The following is a 21238-nucleotide window of genomic DNA, read 5'->3' on the forward strand; positions in this document are numbered from 1 at the left end:
CCGACCTCACACTTTGCAATACCAGTGATCTTAATCAATAACCAATGTGTTACGCTCACCTGGCTCCCACAGGGGCGTCGGTCGGACCCGTACTGCTGCGGCCTCCACCCACGTTATGCGTAGTGCAGCGATGACTGACTGTATCTACCCTCCTAATCTTGTCTGCTTGACCCGTAGAAATATTCTCCTACAAGTGGAGAGATGGATTTAGCCACTTGTGGATTCAAGTGATAGCACCCCCACTGTCCTCCCCACTAATCACCTCTGTGCCCTCTCAGCAATCTCACCTTATATTCTTGAAGGATGAGCCCTCCATCCTGCGAAGCATGCAGGGGCGCGTTGATGACCAGTTACTTCACTGGCCTGAAGATATTGGGAGAGTTGTAGACGAATCCTGACTCCAAAAGGCCCTGGTGAAGAGCCGTAAGTATATAGTTCGTAAGAGTTCAAAATGTCTGGAATTCACTCCTGCCCAATTCCTCTTTTATCTTGCAACTTTGACCCAATAAGAAGATTGACTGCTGAAAGCGCTCCGGTAAAAGTCTGTGTTACCCAACACTGTCTGGTAAATAATGCCAAGGGTTAAACTTGCTGCTTTCTCCTTTTCTTACAGGTGCGGCATAAGAAGATGTGGCATGCTGATGAATAATACCTCCAGCGGTAAAATCAGGTAAGCATATGGCGGCTAAAGAAATTGTCTCTGTCTGTTCTTTCTGCTCATCTTGTTGTTTCTTGGCCCCCTTAGGTGCCGGGATTCGGCGATGTAAAGATGGAGACAGCGCCGGATTGAAGAAATGCTGCGTGGAACGGTGAGTATGGCGCGGCGCTGCTGCTGCGATGCAACGCGTTTAAAACAAAGTCTTTCCTCTGGTTTGAAGATGCGATGAATCCGGAATCAGGTAAGAAATCAGGTAATACTCTTGTTCTAACCTTTGCTTCTTTCCTTCTTTCTAGGTGCTCCAGGTTCGAGGCGGGCGTGGCAGAAGGCTGGATGCTGCTGCTGGCACAGTGAACTTTACGCTGCTGGATGCAGAATAATGCGAAGCGTGTGCTGCTCTTCGGGCGTGGTTTAAATAGCCTCCAAAGTTGTCCCAGGTAGGTATTCCTCCCCGACCACACCCGAGTAACAAAATAGTCCCTAAGGTAAAGTAGTCACTTCCAGGCCTCACATGGGTTTGGATCTTCGTGCAGCATGGTCTGCATCAGGTAAGTGTGCACCTATGAGCATGGCGCCTATGGTGCCAGGACTGATGTCCCATATGAGCCTGGCGCCATAGGCACCGGGACCGAACCCAGACAGCCCCTAACAGGGGTTGCTGGGTTTTCTCAAGGCAACATGATGCCTGCTCCCAGGGGTGATGGACGTGGTCTGGATGCCCTGGGGTATGCATCATGACACAATGGTCGTCAAGAATGCATGCCGTTGAGGCATAAATCGACAGCGGAGCAGTCGGGAATTATATAGATCAAGACCTGGCTGCAAAGTTGGGGCTTCCCTTATGTTCTAAGCCGACAACAGACAAGGTGACTACGGTAGATGGGACAAAAACCGCTTCCGGACCCGTAACCCACTGCACAGCCGAGATAACCTTGCTGTACCAGGAAGGGCATCAGGAACTCATTTCGTTCGATCTCATCAAGGCACCACAATTCTGGCTTATACTAGGGATGCCATGGTTAGTCACTCACAACCCTTTGATCGACTGGCGAGCCAGGAAATTAACCTTCCCCAGTGACTGCTCTCCAGCCTGTTATTATCAAGAACAGAAACCAGCTTTCAGTATTTCTGCAACTCCCGGAGCGACAACATCAACCCTGGGTGTAACTAATACCTTGCCAGAGGAATACCGCGATTTCCAGGATGTATTCCAGAATGACCAAGCAAACACCCTGCTGCGGCTCTACGCCTTATGACTGTCAAATCGACCTTGTTCCTGGTGCTCAAGTCCCTTGTGGTAGAATATATGCTCTTACGGAACCTGAAAATCTTCATCTGAAGCCTTACTTAGACCAACACCTTGCAAACGGATTCATCCGTCCATCAAAGTCCCCTTCTCTGTGGTTCCCAGGTGTGACCAGCAGGAAGGTTCTGCCTGGAATACAGGTGGGCAATGTTCAAGACTGGGCAACTGGGGTAAACTGTCCCCCACCACCCCATATACCCGCGGCCTCACTGGACACCATAGATGATGCACTGGAAACTTACCAAATGCAGCAAGTCAAAGGATCTCCAATCAGCATATGGGAAAAAAGTGTATAAGCACAAGCCTTTCCTTTACTCTTTCCTACTAGAAAAGGAAGAAGGTACGATGAAAGACCCACACAAATAACAGCATCAGAATACCACTCTTTACAAATGTATACTGAAGACCCGAGATTCAGACAAAACGTGGAATACATATTCCACCTTCTCTTTGAAGGTTAACTAGCAACTCTCTGCTACAAAGTTGCACACACATTGAAATCAGGTACCATTTTTCAAAATATGTCTGCTACGCAATTACTACAAAAAATCCAAGAAAAATATGAAGTTTTACAGTCAAGCATTACATATCTTTGAGCAAACATGCGTGGTACAAAGGAATACTGGTTCCGATGACACGCAAAAGTACACTGTATGATAAGAAACCTTGGACCACCCACATGGTTTGTGACATTTAGTTGTGCAGAATATGCATGGGAAGATTTGCACGATTTCCTACGCATAACAAACAAAAACAAAACAAATATAGATATAAAAACACCAGGAGAACTCTGCTCTCTAGATCCTGTAAATGTATCAAGATATTTCCATCATCGCTTTATTGCCATGCTACACTTCATTTGTAATAAAACAGTGCCTCCCCTCGGAGAAGTGCAATACTTCTTTTGGAGAAAAGAATACCAAGCCAGAGGAGCACCACACATCCACATGCTTTTGTGGATTAAAGATGCTCCTAAATTTGGCCAGGACAGTGATGTCACTGTTTTGCAGTTCATTCAAAAATATGTCACGTGTGAAATCCCTTCACAAATTACACATCGTGACCTACATGCACACATTTTACTATTTCAAAGACACAGGTGTGAGAAGTATTGTCGGCGCAAACTATGAAAACAAAGGGAAATACTACACCAAATGCTGCTTTGGTTTCCCTAGACCAGTTTCAACAACAGGTCAAGTGAACAACTTCATGTCTTCAGTTAGACATAGTGTCAAAGGTAGATCACTTATGAACACATACTGCATAAAAAGAACAGAAGGATCAAAGTACATCAATGATTACAATGCAATCATTGCCCTCCTATGGAATGCAAATATAGATGTGCAATACATTGCAGACAATTCCACTGCAGTTGCACGATATATCACAGCCTACTTAACCAAAGCAGAAAAACAGAGCTCAAAGACCTCTGTGATGACATATCATCTGACAAAACACTGTCACAGGAATTATACAGTTTAGGCATAAAAATGCTCTCCCATTGAGAATGTGGCTGCTACGAAGCTGCAGACCGTTTAACCGGTACTGCCTTCTATGAAAATTCTGATAGTATGGCTTAGCCTTGGTCCTGCTAAATCCAGAAAAAGAGTTCTCAAATCATAGGAAGACATAGAATCAATAGCCAAAAATGATCCCAACAGCAAAGACATTTTGAAAAACAACCTACTAAACACATACTACCCAAACAGAAGTACTGCTTTGGAAATCATGTGTCTATACCACGTAGCTCAAAACTTCACATACAAAAATAATATTAAACCAGATGAGAAGAAAGGTAGATACAGAGTCAAAAATTGTGAAGGCAGCCTAGTGAAACTTACCAAACGCAGCTTAATTAATCATATGAAATTGTCATTAAAAACTCAACATAAAGAACTGTATTACATGTCCCTACTACAACTTTTTAAACCATGTGTAAAAGCAGAAGATTTATTAGATACCCATGACTTTCAAAGCAAATGAAACACAATAACAGACATAAACCTACACAATGCAAAGCAATGTTAGACAATGAACAGCAACAAGAAGAACTCCAGGCACAACTAAATATAGAAGTTAACCTTCTCTAACAGGAGGCCAAGAACCACTTGGACAGCCACTCACAGCAAATTAGGCTGAATTAGCCATGACTGAAGTAGAAAACACCAAGTACCAGTATGAAGGGTCTGCAGAAGACTTTGCTATGCTCAAATCACAATTAAACAATGAACAGCGTAGCATTTTCCTAGAAATAACAAAACAAATTGAACATAGTATGCAGCACGAAACTTAGGGGCCGATTCATGGAACAAACGTGCACCGAAAATCCCAGCGCAAGCAGGCGCAAGGTGGCGCAAGCGTGAGAAAGCAAGCACACGCGCACGCCTGCGATTCAAGGAAGGCGCTGCGCTTGTTTCCCACTGGTTGTGCTCCAAATCGGTGCATGTCGCACGCGGGGACACACGTCATCAAACAGCGTGCGCTACGTGCACAGCAAAAGCGCACATAGCGCAGCGCACACAACAAAATTAGGTGGAACAGTGGGCGTAACACGCAGAATGGAGAATAACGCGTGAAAAAGAAGGTGTAACTGGAGAAGTACTGCAGGGAACTACACGGAACGCCCACACGCACGCGAACAACCCGTATTCATGGATACGAATACGGGAAACCCGCGCACGGCAAAAGACGCACACAGGCGTGAATGCGTCCGCCACACGAAGGCAGGCGGAAGCGTCCCCGCACACAGTATAAAAGTGCGCGCAAACAACAAACACGTATATACAGCTACGATGAATGCCCCATTTGTCGCAGCACTGATCGTGGGACACCGCAGGAGGAGGAGAATAGCCAGGGCACGCATTTTTTCACCACGGACAAGCCTTTTTGGGATGCCCGACGACCAGGTCTACGTCAGGTATAGGTTTCCACCCCGTATCATCCTAGACCTGGTCAGGGAGTGGGAAGATGACCTTACATCCCCCACCCTTTGCTCCCAAGCATTGAGCCCCTTTGAGAAGGTGCTCAATGTCCTGCATTTTTTGGCCACTGGGTCATTTCAGCGGACTACTGCCGTAGTAGGGGGGGTCTCACAGGCCACGCAGTCACGCTGCCTACACCAGGTGTTGGCAATCATGACTGCACGCCCCTCAGTCTGCAGGCACATATACATGCCCAGAACACCCGCAGAAAGGCAGGCCGTTGTCCAGGACTTTTACAGGGTGGCACACTTCCCCAAAGTGCTCGGTGCCATAGATTGCACCCATGTGGCCCTACGTCCACCTAGGGCCACTGAGCACATCTACCGAAACCGCACGCACTGGCATTCCATCAATGTACAGGTGGTATGCGATGCAAAGGGAATCATCACCACTGTCTATGCAAACTACCCTGGTAACTGGAGGGATAGCCCAACAACGGCAGAACAATGGGCTGGTAATACTTGGTTAACAAAGGGGGTCTGTTCTGACGTGTAAAGTTTTGGGGGCGGAACTACTTATTGATTATAGTAGGCCCAGGTAATTTCTATTGTGTCCAAGGAAATACAAAAACACTTTAAATGTGAAGATGTGCAAGAAGGAGTTCAGACAAAAATAGATATCATACATACAGCTTATAAATTTATTTTGCTGCTGGATGCATTTAGTAGTCATGCATCAGTATTATTAATAAAGAGCTGTTTGTAATGAGAGCAGGCCAACACAGAAGCCAAGCAAAAAGCTTGCAGGCAGAAAAACTAACCAGAACAGCCTCCAGTAGATGACTTGAAGTAGCAGTACCTCACAAAGGCCAAGTACTACCACAATGACGTAACAACCAAGGTAGCACAGTAAAACAATGTCACAACAGGATGTGTACCATGTGTGGTACATAACATAGAATGAGGCACCACAAAAGGATGTGTACTGTCACTGCTCCCGTGTACAGGTGCAGGAGTGGCACAAACCAACTACCCCCATCGTGGTCTGGGTGGCTGCAAGGTCAAACTCACACAGGCCTCTGAGACCCTGGTGGGGAAGGAGGGTCAGGTATATGGAGTCGGGACAGGCGTTGGCATACTGGATAACCAAAATGAGGGGCAGGAGAGGGGAGTAGGATTGACACAGGAAAGTATGGAATGGCCAAGAATGTAGTACTCACATTAACACATACACAATCATACCAAACCTGTTCATCATAAACACAGCAGCAATTCACTGAAATGGAAGTAAAAGAGAAACTTATCTCTGGGGTGAGTGCAGGCCTCCTGCCTGCGCACTCTCAGGTCTGGTAACAGGAGCACCTCAATGCTGCAAAGAGAGCCACAGTTAAAAATCTGTGCGTGCCCATAACACACAAACACACCACCAAATATGCCCCAAAGTAACAAACTACTCTACAAACAGACACTCTGGTGTGGATGCTTCGTACCCATACATAACATTACCCCTGTGATGGTTCATACACAGTCAATGCAGTAAGTCAGGCGCCGGTGGGTGCGTGGCAAATGGAACACCAATGCGTCACGAATCACACAACATGCAATGTTCCCTGGGTAAGCAGACAGACGCATATAGCAAGGTATGCCTTCCAAACAAGTCGTCTTCCACCATGACCCAAATAAAGTAGGCAGTGCATGTTTCAAATTCTACATGGAAATGAAATGCACTGCACCCGAGACTGTCCCTTGCCGTCTGTCCCTGTCAGCTACTTCTTTCCATGTCTCGGAACGCTACTTGGGTGATACAAGTGCCTCAATGGACCATGGTGGACCGGAGGGAATATGCCACTGCCCCTGCAGGTGCCCCAGACAACCTTACAATCAACTAGCCATGAGTCCACCAACACATCTGAGCTGTATTGTGCTTTTCAACACCAATATTCGTCCAAGCTCACCCTCAGTGCTGCTACTAAGCATGCATGTGCAACTGGCCTGGTGGAAGGTTTGCTGTGTTGTGGCCCCCCTGTGCTGCTCACCTTGCCTGGAGTCCCTTGAAACACGTCAGCAGTTTTTGGATGTATGATTGCAATCCCTGTGCCTCTGCTTGCGCACACAAGTGCATGTGGGCACCACCAAACGTGTCCAGATTCCAGACGTCCAATGGCCCATGTCTGCTGGCAAAGGTGGTCTGGAGGCTCATCCCCCTGCAGAAAGGGCATGAAACACATGATTAATGCATTAGATTCATCTGTGTGTGTCTCTTCAGGCATCACATCACTGGACCATGTCAGAGATGTACATCATAAATCACACTACAGTCCGTCTTTCACAGCCAAAGTGTGGAACACACTATCTACGGCATGAATTGCAACAAGCACATGTACAGTAAAGATAAGAAACATACTACACAATGCATAGCAATGAATGTACACATGAATCATGAAACACCCCATCTAGCAAAAGCAGAACAGTGGTGAATAACACCCCAATCATCCCTACTAGGGGTGTTAACACAAGTTCCACAGCATCAGACATGCCACAGATATGACAGCCAAAGCCCTTGTGTAATAGGCTGTTACACCGAACCATCCTTGCGAGCCCATGGATAAGGGAAGCAGGAGTGGCATATATGAGTCAAGGACCCCAAGCAGCAAACACAATCACAAGACAAGCCTGAAGGGCCCAGCTGGAACAGACAGTGGATGCTTTCAAAAGCCACAAAGCACCACACTGTCACATGAAAGCACAATAGACAAGCCATTTTAAACTATAGGATTGTGGGGCTTATTTGTGAAAAAGTTGCTCTAGCAGGCGACTCCTTACAATCCCTATTAAATGTCCGAATATTAAGCAATATTGATCGCATTAGTTGTCATCAATTGTCGCAGGTCACTGGATTTGGACGGATATTAAGCCCATACCGTCCACAAACTAAGAAGAAAAACAGAAAACTCCAGGACTCAGCGCCAGTTATGAGACTTGATTGTTTAATTGCACAATCTGTTACAAAGCCCTCTACTTGGTTACGCGTTTCGGCTCCCATGAGCCTTTATCAAATCAGGGCCAATAATAGAACTAGTTAATCCGCACGACTGTTGTCCGAAATATAATAATAGGGACAAATCCCAATGGTAGAAAATTCTGTTACGAAAAACCTACTTTACCTAATTAAACTAACTATCAAACAGAAACTTAACTAACTAAATTAAAAGAAAAATCAAAAATGGCCACATATGACCCGGGGGGGGGGGTCACCCAGGAGGGGGGAGGTACAGGGTACTGCTCAACACCCACATGCGATGATGCTGAGCCAAAAAAAAAAACTCCATGGGCTCAATGCCTGCACAGCCCGACCTATGTGGGAGATAGATGGTCGTCCGAGTCTGGCTCATCCTGGAAAGGAGGACGTGGCACAGTAGCCTGGCCACGCCTAGCCACAGCTTGCCCCTCGTCGGCAGCAATTCTGCCGGACGGGTGAGCCTGGTTCTGTGTGGCGAAGACACGTAGGTCTGCATGCAGAACCTCCCGTGATACACGTGCTTCCTCTTGCAAGGTAGCACGTGTAACACAGAGTTCCTCCTGCAAGGCCTGGCTTGACAACCGCTGCACCTCCCGGCAAGCCTGTAGCTCAGCCGAGATGGTACGCTCAAGCTGTGAAAACCTCTCCTTTGACCGCTCCCTCTGGGACATCAGAAGGACACCCAGAGTGGATCTGAGGGAAGCATACTCCTCCCTCAGGGCCTCCATGTGTGCCTCTGCGTGAGCAGCAATTGACGACATTTCAGCCTGGTGTGCCCTGTCTGAGGCCGCCATGCCCAGCCTGAGCGAGCGGGCCGTGGACCGTGCCGCCTGCTGCTGGAGAAGCACCTGCCTAGCAGGGGGAGCACAGATCGGGCCACACGCTCCATGCTCTCAGCGATGTTCTCCATTGCTGCCCCATGCCGTTCTGAATTGGCAGTCATGTCTTGCTCCCACTCAGTATACAGCGGTTGTGCGTGGTGACCGCGTTGCTGGGCTTGACCCCTGCGGGACCCAAGGACCGGTTGTCCTCGTCGTGTTGGCACCGCCCGCGGCTGCACAACTACATGCCCTCGTCGACGTGATGTCCCAGGCACATCAGTGACGGGTGTGGAGGGTGACCCTGCATCCCGATCCACCACGGGCGGAGGTTCCAAGACTGTCTGACCCCTCAGTGCAGGTGTCGCAGACAGAGGAGTGTCCACATCAGAATCACTCACCCCTGACACATGGACCTGATGCTCATCCAACTCGACATGGACGTCAGAGTCGTCATCAGGGCTGGACTCATAGGCAGCCAGAGACAAGATGGCCTGTAGCACTTGGGGGTTTTCGTGGCCTGCCACCCCACGACCCTCACTTGTGCCTGGTTGATGTAGTGATACCAACCCTGTGCCTGGCATGACAACACCATCCTCCGGCTCCATTGCGTCATCATCTGAAAAATAGAGAGAAAAAATGTCACTACACATGTCAGAAGCACACACACACTGACAACATCAGGCAGACATGTGACACACACAATAGAACCTGGCATGCATGCTGGGTCAACTTGGAATTGCTTCTGTGTTCAGACCTGTTGAAAGGTGGCAGTCTGCATTGAAGTGGGTCTATGCAGTGCAGCAAATATGTATGTTACTCACTACCTACATGTACAAGGACTCCATGGTGTGCGTCAGAAAATGTGAAGGCAGTGCAAGGTCAACTTCAGGCATCACGTGCAATGTGCATTCAATGGGTAGCATATCTACAAGCAAAGCACCCCTCCACCCAAGTGCAAAAGCAGGGATGCCTAGCATGGTATCAAAAGGCTGACCATAGACCTGTGTATTGACAGATAGTGTTGACTAGCATCAACAGCTTCATGTGAGTCAAGTGACAACACTGCAAATGATGGTGGGACAGTAAGCAGAACACATGATGAAACGTCTGGAGGCCACCCACGTGTGAAGAGGACACTACACCAGTTGGACAGAGTCATTGGCCATGAAACAGGCTGAGGCCTGTGACCCACCCAGATTGTCAGACCCTAAACATGTGTGCAGCGCAGTACTGAGCCGCAGTAGACATGGGAAGGCTGATGAAATGCCATGCAATGTATGTCACCCAGGACTTGTATTACAGTGATCATCCAGTCAAGGACACATAGGGGCATGCGTGCAATGCACATGGAGCATGAATAGGCACTCATGTCCCTGCGGGGCATCTGACCTCTGCACAGTACAAGTGAGATACCCTGCATCAAGAACTAAGGCTGTACCACACAGCATATGTCTGGCAGATTGGTTGCGGGAAGTTAGCATGTACACAGGAAGCATTAACAGGGAAGTACCCAACGGCAATATTGAAGCAGACCAGTGCAAAGGTGGAATTGGGGTGCAGAGCGGGGGGTGGAGGGGCAAGGGAGCATGCCTACATGGAGTACCTGCATGCAGGCAGAGGACACATGCACATCAGTCATGCTATGACATCGTGCCTGGGCTGAGAGGAAGGTCACCCCACGCTACATGCAGAAGTGCCAGTGAGCTGGGACATGGACCGGAGGGCTATCCTGGTAACCGGCATGTGAGTAGGATGCAATAATGTTGATGCCGACAGTCCCCGTCTGCTCCACATGTCCACCATCCAGCAGAGCAGACATGCATCATGGAAGCATTGCATTACTTGCACATCCGAACCATGTACACCTCACATGTAGTGGCCATCATGCACAACACATCCCACAAGTAAAACACACACGTCCTCAACAAACACGCATCAACACTCACTGGACTGGGCATCAAAGTCCGGCATCTCTCCCACTCCTTCGACCGATTCAGATGGTATGAACTCCGCAACAGGTGACTCATGCGGAGTGAGGACTTCCTCCTCTGGTGCAGGCCCACCGCCAGTCACCAGAGTCAAGTTGTAATAAGAGGCACGCTTAGCCTTAGCGCTGCGTTTGATGTCATTCCAATGCTTTTTGCACTCTTGCGCCGTGCGCACCTCATGGCCAAATGCACTGACATTTTCCACAATATGCTTCCAGTGGGTATCACGTTGGGCAGCCGTAGTCTGACTATTGGCCCCACTAGCAATTCACGGCTGTGGCCCCGCACGTAGCCCACGAGGAAGTCCAGTTCCTGGTTGCAGAAAGGCTTCTTCCTCGACATGCAGGAGGTCATGGCTGTGTGTGAGGTCCCAGCCTGTGCTGCAGGTGCAACCTTCCTCCTCTTGGAATGTGGCTCAGACCCTGGCAGGCAAATGCCGCCCTGGCCAGTGGGTTCAGTGGATTGAGCCAAGGGAGTGGCAGGTGGAGGGACGACCAAAGGCCTGACTTCTGTCAGTGGCAGTTGGGTGCCCTCTAATGGACCCTGCGCAGCAACATCCGCTGTGGCAGGGTCATTGACCGCAACTGTCCTGGTTGGCAGACTCACAACCGGGGTGTTGTTGGGTGCATCTGCCCATGCACTTGCCAACACCCGGCTGTTTGGGGCAGCAGATGACATAACTGCCCCAGGGACACGTGTCTTGGTCAGGGCAGCCCTGCGTGCCCCTACGGTTTCCCTCCTGGCCTGTTGGAAATCTTCCAAGGGCTCCTCCAGTGCCAACGCAGGCTGCGCTGGCAGACCCTGAGCCTGGGTGGCGGTGTCCACAGCTGCACCTGCAGCTACCACTACCCTTGGGCCGGTGGCAGTCGATGGAACGGACTGCCGGGTCACACGGGCGCCAGTGCCAGATGCAGAAGCTGCATCTCCCAGAACCACAGGGGGTGGTGGCATGACTGCACCGACACATGGCACGACATCGTGCTCAAGTGGCGCACCCCTGCCTCTTCCCCCTCTGCGGCTGCCCTGGACACCCTGGAGTCCCCCTACCCCCTGGTCACCCCGGTCACATCGCTGACTATGCCCGCCACGAGGAGTACGCCCAGCTGAGGCACCCCTCACCTTTGGTGGCCTCCCAACCATGGCACAGATGTAGTAGTGCCGGCACAGATGGAGTTGTGCCAATGGGAGGTGTACACCACAATTGACCTGGGCAATTGGGGTAAAGGGGGTGGGAAGCAAGATGTTAACAGCCCCCCTGCACCTGCAAGGCTGTATGTGACCCCGGTGATGTAGTGATGGGTCACGCAACGTTCAGGCACCCCAAAACTGCTGGAAAACCGTGCACGCAACCCTGCAGCCTACATGCGTGGAATCAACCTCCCGCAGTACGCGGTGGCACCCAGTAACACGAAAATCGCGTATGCATGGGACACGCAGGCTACTATGACATCAAAAACGGTGCGGTACACAGGGGCACCCGCAGTGGGAAAAATAGCGTGCGCGACTCACCGTCTGACTAGCGTGATGCAGAAAAACACACATAGCCAATCCCCCCGCCAAAAGAAGAGATACGTCCTTGATAGCTGTGAAGTTGTGATGGCGCGCAAAACAACAGGAAGCAGCAACACACGTCGGTCTCCACGAAAGGCACGTACAGCGAACTGCTGGCCCCGCTCACCTTTAACCCATGCTGAGGGAAACGGCCGCGCATGTCACGTCACTTACGCGCGTAGGCCCTTTCCTCGGATTACACGCATTCACGCAGGGACGTGCATTTTTTTTCGCCTGCGCTAATCCACTATGCCCACATCACAGGGGAAACGCCCACGCATGCCCCCACGCCTCACGTCACAGAAGCGCTTACATGCGAAGGGCCTTTGGTCCAATGAAATCGCTGACGTGCTCACACGCTAAGGGTCTTTCCTCGAATTACACGCTGACGTGCAAGATGTTCACGTGCCAAATCACTCCGTATCAAGCTGGCCACGCGGTCACACACGGAAGACCACGCTCCTGCCCAGAAGGCCGAATTACTGCCCCCCAGAGCCCCGAGCACGCTCCCACCTGCCATCTGCTGCTGCCTGATTGCCTGCTGCCCACGTGCCCTGTCATTTGCTGCCTGCACATCAGCCAGGGGTGCTGTTGCTGTGACCACCCCTGCTGGAACCGAAGACTCCCGACTGGGATTCCATCGCTCCCCAGCCCAGCCCCAGGACCCAGTTGCCAACCCACTCCTGCCTCTGGGGTTGCCATATCGGGCACACCACCATCTGGGACCACTGGCAACCCCCAGCCAGAGAGGCAGAGGGCCACCAGCTTCACTGCCACCGAAGTTGGTGTCCTGGTGGAGCAAGTCCTGGGGCAGTATGATGCCCTCTTTGGAAGGTCGCGCACCGACAAGGAAGGACGGACCAGGATCTGGACGGACATCGTGACTGCCATCAACGCGGAGGGGGTGGCAGTCTGCGAATTCCATCATGTCAAGAAGCGCTGGGAGGACTTCAGGTCCAGAACCCTCAACAAGGCCTGGCGCCTCTTGAAGGCAGCGGATGCTAAGGGGCGCCAGGGCCACCTGTCGGAAGACCAAATGAGGGTCCTGGAACGCATATGCCTAGCGCTCCACGTCCAGGTCCTTGAGAGGCAAACCCGTCTGGAGTCGAGCAGTAAGTGTACATGCATACTGATTGGAAGCTGTGCGTGTGGTGGTGTGCCAGTAGTGTGCAGGTGGCACATGTGGTTTTGTAGGGCCATGTATGGATGTGTATGTACAGGGCCGTGAGGCTGACACATGCAAGTCCTTTCATGTGTCAGACACATGGATGGTGTATTTGTGGGTAAGCATGCAGGCCAAATGCAGATGTGTGAGCACACATGTTTGAATGACTGTGTATGTCAGTTGTCAAGGTTGTGGTGTCACACATGGATGTTGGTTCTAGCTGCATGTATCTGCACTGTGTACATGTGCATGTATGTGTATCTGACAAGTGTGCAACTATCATGCATCATGGATGCATGTGAGACTGATATGTAGAAGACTGATTGCCAGATGTGACATGGATGCCGATCTCATCACTGCTACACTTGGTGGAGGTGTACATATGCATGTAAGTGTGGTGGCGTGTGTGCATGTCTAGTGCACTCCCTGTGCCTCATGTGATGTCTGGGTCACCTTTGCCTGCTCATGCTGTTGTATGCATATGGATGGTGCTAGCTGTTGCAACATGGCTGTGGAATAGCTCATGTGTGTGATTGTTCTGATCTTGGTGGTCCGCCTTGATGGTCGTGCAGCTATAAACTACCTCCGTCCCCAAGTACCGCTCGAGCAGGTATAGTATACTGCCCTAGCAATCTTTGAGGCCACAGGTGTGGAGTGGCGCCGTCAGTCAGATACCGGGAACACCGGAAGGACCCCTGAGTGCTGTAAAGCAAAGGTTAGGATCAGGTATACTTTGAAAGGAATGGCAGTGCAAGCAAACAAGGTAAAATGACAAAGCTTACCCCGGGGATGGTAGAACTGGTGGGAAACCTGAATGGGCAACAAGGGAAGACAAACAGCAGGCTGGGATGTACTGCAGCTCCTCCAACCCACACCTGCAGCCAGAAGGTGACCAGTCAACGAACCAACCCAAGGTCCAGGTAGTGAGCACAATAGTTAGTGAACCCCAAGTGGCTCAGGGGGCAAAGCGTGATAAACAGGAATTGTGTGGTTCGTAGTTCGCCAAGACAAAAGGGTAATCCAGAGCAGTACCAGGGCCAGAAAAGGAGGTCAAGAGTTCCAAGGGTCCAGAAGATACGTCGAATCCAGAGGAAAATCCAATACAAGTCCAAAGTAACGTTCCGTGGTCGAGTTCCAAACTGTAGCAAGAAGAAATTAGTAACGCCGAACAGGTCTCTGGTAGAAACAGCTGTGGAGCGCTGAGTGTTTCCTCTCGGCTCCTTTTGATGGAAATTTAGGTCACGTGACAGGGCACGTGACCGCACAGGAGCGTCACGTGAGGCCAGACGCCATCAGTGATTGGTGTTGCCCAGTGTGTGGGCGCCGGCGTCGGCTGCAGACGAAGAACCCGTGACTAATCACGTGATCGCCTGAGCGAGACGCGATCGGGTTCTCCAGTGCGCGGAAGCTGGAGCCGACGGCCCCGGAGCCGTCGGGCATGGATGAGACGCCAGGGCAAGCACCAACACGGAAATGGGCGGAAGGAGGTGGTTCTGCCCCCTCTGACATCCCGCCTGCAGTGTCTTCCCCGTTGGTGTGGGTGGTGGGTATGGGAACGGATGGTGTCGGGTAAGTGTCGGAAGGAGGGCAAGATCGAGGACGTGACAGTGATTTGAAATGACATGTGTGTTGGGGATTGTGATGCCATGTCTGAAGTTTGACAATGACACTCGTGTGCAACTGTCATGTGTGTATGAGTCCATTGCACAGTGCCCTGATGCCTGTGTCCTATCTCTCCCTGTCTGCAGCGTCGACTGATGAAGAGGGCGGAGAGGGTGCTGTGGAGCACAGCGGCAGGGATCGCACCGCCAGCCGGAGACGCAATGCCCGGCTCCCATCCCAGGTTGTCATCTCGTCGGGGAGTGAGGAGTCTGGTGCCGCGTCCCAGGTCGCAACTGCTGAGGGGAGGTCCAAGAGGCAGAGGTTGGAGTTGGACTCCTCGGCAGCCGAAGGGGCAGCTGAGACCCCACAGGGCCCGATGGAGGAAAATGGCACTGAGTCATCCAGGTTGGTGGGGGGTTTGGTGGAGGAGGAGGCCGTGCAAGGGACAGAGACGGGATCTGGAGGTGGGGATTCCACTGGTGCTAGTGGTGCAGTGCAGGGGCAGGGACAGGAGGCAGCACAGGCCGCCATAGAGGTGCCTGTGTGTAATCCTGTCCCCGATCATGTGACTGCATCATCTTGCACCAGCAGGGATACTTACGTCCAGACCCGTTCTCAGGGAGGGGATCGGCTTACACCAACTGGCCTTCCTCTCCCTGCGGACGTGGCTATCCGGCACCGGGTTGAGCCTGTCCTGGGCGGGGTGGCGTTGCGTCAACGTGCCATGCGAGCTGACCTGCAGTCTTTTCATGAGGAGACTGCACGTCTTCTCGCATGGCTCGTTGACCGCGTTGACCCACTGAGTCAGCTCACCAGGGCCGGATTCCTCCGTTTTCTGGGTCTTGTTCCGACCCCCTCCTCAACTGAACCCCCTATGCGCCAGTCGTCCTCCGTGCCATCTTCCCACCCATGTGTCACCTGGGTGCCCTGTGGAGCTGCCTCTGACCCTGCGGCCAGGGTGGTGGAGGACACATCCCTGCCGCAGTCGGGAGTCAGACGTCCAGCAGGGGTAGCCACCTCAACAACTGCACCCCAGCTGGAGGAGGATGTGCAGGCAGCAGGAGCCAGGGCACAGGCAGCGGCACAGCAGCAGCAGCAACAAGGTGGGAGCCATGATGGCTCGGGGCCTTCATCATCAGAGGGGCAGGCATTGGCCGGAGGGCAGGAGGACCCTGGACGGGAAGTGTCTTCCGTGTAGCAGCGGTTGGACCATGCAATAGATGCGGAGCGGCAGCGGGCAGAAGAGGCACGGCTCACGATGGTCAGGGTGGAGAACTCCATGCGTAGGGCCCTGAGGCGGGCCCAGTGCCTCAAGGCCATTCGCAGGTACCTGGACATCCAGATATCATCGTCCCTGCGAACCCTCGGGGCCATGGAAGAGGACTGCCTCTGGGACATCGAGCAGGAGTTCAATGATGCCCTAGCCCGGGACATCAACAAGTGAGCCGTTGGACTTGCCCGCTGCCCTTGTAAATAGTTAGTTAGTTAGTATTAGGTTTCCTTTCGTTTTTCTTTATTTTGGACCGCTTGGACAATGCACCACATTTTTGTATATAGTTTTTTTATTAGGTAGTAGTTTTTGGTAGGTTTCATTTCTTAAGTGGGGCTCATGGACCCTGGATTCTTCAATTGTACATAGTTCTACATTGGATTCATCTTTTTTAATATTTTTTTTTGTGTTCACCATGGAGCAATGGTTTTTACTTTTTATTTTCCCTTGGATTTGATTTTTTGGACTGTGACTTTGGACAACATTTCTTTTTGGATTTCTTTTGCTTATGTTTTCTTGATTTTCTTCATTTATCGGAAATGGACCATTTCTTTTGTTATTCCCATTGTTGTGTGTTTAATTTGATTTACATTCATGTTATCTTTAATATATATATTTTTATACTTCCATTTGTGGTATTATCTCATTGGTTTCATGCATGTCATGATATGGGTTTTGACATTCACTTGCACCCATTGTGTGTGTGTGACGGACATGTGTTCATTTACATACTTGCCATTGGGGCTGTATCATGTAATTGGCATTTCTATGTGGGTGGATGCAATACTTGGGTGGGTCTTTGGCATGTGGAGGCTGGCCATAAGGGCCAGGGATCTAGATTGTGATGACGTGTTGGCTGGGGGACATGTGTCGGGGCATGCTGGCAGGTGCCCTGCACTGCTGGGGGGTGGGTGCGCAAGGGGACATGAGTGGGGGCCTGCTGGCAGGTGCCCTGCACTGCTGGGGGGTGGGTGTGCAAGGGGACATGAGTGGGGGCCTGCTGGCAGGTGCCCCGCACTGCTGGGGGGTGGGGGTTCAAGGGGACATGAGTGTGGGCCTGCTGGCAGGTACCCCTGAGTGCTGGGGGATGGGGGTGTAAGGGGACATGACTGGGACATGAGTGGGGGCTTGCTGGCAGGTGCCCCTGACTGCTGGAGGGTGAGGGTGCTGGGGGACATGAGTGGGGGCCTGCTGGCAGGTGCCCTGCACTGCTTGGGGGGTGGTGGTGCAAGGGGACATGAGTGGGGGCCTGCTCGCAGGTGCCCTGCACTGCTTTGGGGGTGGGGGTGCAAGGGGACTGAGTGGGGGCCTGCTGGCAGGTACCCTGCACTGCTTGGGGGTGGGGGTGCAAGGGGACATGAGTGGGACATGAGTGGGGGCCTGCTGGCAGGTGCCCCTGACTGTTGGGGGGTGGGGGTGCTGGGGGACATGAGTGGAGGCCTGCTGGCAGGTGCCCCTCAGTGCTGGGGAGTGGGGGTGCAAGGGGACATGAGTGGGGGCCTGCTGGCAGGTGCCCCTCTGTGCTGGGGGGTGGGGGTGCAAGGGGACATGAGTGGGACATGAGTGGGGGCCTGCTGGCAGGTGCCCTGCACTGCTGGGGGGTGGGGGTACAAGGGGACATGAGTGGGGGCCTGCTGGCAGGTGCCCCTCTGTGCTGGGGGTGGGGGTGCAAGGGGACATGAGTGGGACATGAGTGGGGGCCTGCTGGCAGGTGCCCCTGACTGTTGGGGGGTGGGGGTGCTGGGGGACATGAGTGGCGGCCTGCTGGCAGGTGCCCTGCACTGCTGGGGGTTGGGGGTTCAAGGGGGTAATGCATTGGTGATCACTAGTGCAAGGTGACATGTGGCTTGGCTGGGGGGGCATGCCCATGGTGGATGGGCTGCTTGCGGGACATGACCAGGGGTGCAGGGTAGTCCCCTGTGGTGTGGGCTGCCTGCAGGGGCCGTGGAGGGTGTAGAGGGAACACCTGGGAGGACCCACACTGGCAATTCACGTGTAGGACTCCCCTGTACCCCGAAATACACGTATCCCACTCGCACAGGGCCTATCGCGTGTGAAACTTCACGCACACCCCAGTAATACACGTACCCTGCTGAAATTGCGTGTGGAACTTCCCGCACCCCCAGAAATACACGTACCCTGCTGAAATCGCGTGTTAAACGTCCCCGCTCCCCAGAAATACACGTACCCTGCTGAAATCACGTGTGCAACTTCCCGCGCACACCAGAAATACACGTACCCTGCTGAAATCACGTGTTAAAGTTCCCCGCTCCCCAGAAATACACTTACCCTGCTAAAATTGCGTGTGGAACTTCCCGCGCACCCCAGTAATACACGTACCCTGCTGAAATTGCGTGTTACACTTCCCTGCACCCCAGAAATACACGTACCCTGCTGAAATCGCGTGTGGAACTTCCCGCGCACCCCAGTAATACACGTACCCTGCTGAAATTGCGTGTTAAACTTCCCCGCACCCCAGAAATACAGGTACCCTGCTGAAATCGCGTGTGGAACTTCCCGCGCACACCAGAAATACACGTACCCTGCTGAAATCACGTGTTAAACTTCCCTGCACCCCAAAAATACACGTACCCTGCTGAAATCGCGTGTGGAACTTCCCGCGCACCCCAGTAATACACCTACCCTGCTGAAATCAGGTGTTAAACTTCCCCGCACCCCAGAAATACACGTACCCTGCTGAAATCGCATGTGGAACTTCCTGCGCACCCCAGTAATACACGTACCCTGCTGAAATCGCGTGTTAAACTTCCCCGCACCCCAGAAATACACGTACCCTGCTGAAATCGCGTGTGGAACTTCCCGCGTACCCCAGTAATACACGTACCCTGCTGAAATTGCGTGTTAAACTTCCCCGCACCCCAGAAATACACGTACTTTGCTGAAATCGCGTGTGGAACTTCCCGCGCACCCCAGTAATACACATACCCTGCTGAAATCGCGTGTTAAACTTCCCCACACCCCAGAAATACACGTACCATGCTGAAATCGCGTGTGGAACTTCCCGCGCACCCCAGTAATACACGTACCCTGCTGAAATTGCGTGTTAAACTTCCCCGCACCCCAGAAATACACGTACCCTGCTGAAATCGCGTGTGGAACTTCCCGCGCACCCCAGTAATACACGTTCCCTGCTTGGCGTTTGCTGTTTGGCAGCCCTGTATACTGGTCCAGGGTTAGTGCAGCCCTTTGCGCTGAATTGGGAATTTTGATGGCTTTTCCTTACGCAAGGGCGTTCTTGGGGGCGTAACTGGCGCTGCTGCAGGGTCGCTGCGCCACTCTGCGCCACGGCTGGTTTTGGAGGGTAAAATCCATGAATAAGCTGTGCGCGGAAATCGATTTTAGCGCACGCGGCTGGCACAGACATTCGCACGCGGACACTGTGCGGCAGCCACGTGCGCCACTTGTGCACTAAATTCTATGAATTACCCCCTAAAACTTGTATCTGTATCTGTCAAGACTACAAACCCATACTGCTATATGTGAGTGGTCAAGCTGGTTCAGGGAAAACATTCGTAATAAGAATAATCAGCAAGTTCCTCCAACAATTGACAAACAACAAACTGTCAGCTGTTGTAACTGCCCCCACAGGTTTAGCCACCTACAACATAGGCGGTGTCACTTTGCACCGATTACTACTCCCTCCAGTAGAACACCAAAACAAATTAAACTACTACAAACTTTCTCCAGAGGCTGCAATGGAACTATGCAGAGGTTTGAAACAAATGAAAATGCCACTAATAAATGAGGTGAGCATGGTCTCCAACCTAATGTTGGCTTTGATTCACCTCAGATTACAAGAGGTCCTCAAAACAGACTACGAAGAACTCTTTGGAGGAAAACACATTATTGTTTTCGGAGATCTTCTTCAATTAACACGAGTTAAAGGTGAACCTATTTTTACAAACTTAGGGCACAAACTATGCCGTAAAACTCTTGGCAGCATAGGAAATGTCAATATTTGGCAACATTTCCAATACAAAGAATTAACTGAAAACATGCGTCAGTCTGCAGACCTCACCTACGCCAACATTTTAAAAAGTATTAGAGTTGGTGTACTATCTAAGGAAGCACAATCTTTATTAAATATCAGGCAAATCCATGCACTCTATGGCCATAACTCATGTGCTCCTGATTTCATGGAACAATTAGCACACAAAAATGTAAACTGTATATCCTTGATGCCAACTCTTGCAGACTGTGCACAATTCAATGAAACAATGTTGAAAAAAGAAATGCAATTAATATTTCAAATTTGCTCCATCGACAAACTGGACCTGCACGGTATGACACTACCTCAAACGTAACCTTGACGTGGAGCAAGGACTAGTTAATGGAGCACTTGGTACATTTGTTGGCTTTCAAACCTACCCACGTGACAACAACATTCCATTTTTCAATATTCACTTTGACAAACTATCAGAGGTTAAAAGGATAGGACGCTCAACTGTGGAGGTGTGGATGCCAGCGAGACATTGCTAATTCAGTTGTTTGTGTGTGGATAAAGAGGTTGGGATCATCTAGGATTAATTGTATGTGGACCATACCCCCCTCATCCTCAGAGTCGGCTATATGAGTCGTTACCCACCTGATACCGGATAGCAGTGGAGGGACCGTGTTGACCGTGTACCGGTCTGCATGATTGATTCGTTGAAGGAGAGTAAACTTGTGAAGGGTGTGCCCCAGCATTCTGTAGTGTTGCTCTATACACTACCAAAGAAGCTTCTTGATAATTGTCTCTGGGAGCACTGTGGATTGATTTCTGAAGTTTGCGCCACCCCCTTAATTGAATATTGGAGAGTGAATATTGAAAGACATCTTCCATCAGATTGTGTTGTGTCTCTGAGGAGTGAATTATCCCTCACTGTTTGTCCTGAAGAAGGTCGGAAATTCATCTGGCATCATCTATACGCCTGTTAT

This window comes from Ambystoma mexicanum, chromosome 4p (assembly GCF_040938575.1).
Source record: "Ambystoma mexicanum isolate Mex_15411 chromosome 4p, UKY_AmexF1_1, whole genome shotgun sequence".
Taxonomy (NCBI): domain Eukaryota; kingdom Metazoa; phylum Chordata; class Amphibia; order Caudata; family Ambystomatidae; genus Ambystoma; species Ambystoma mexicanum.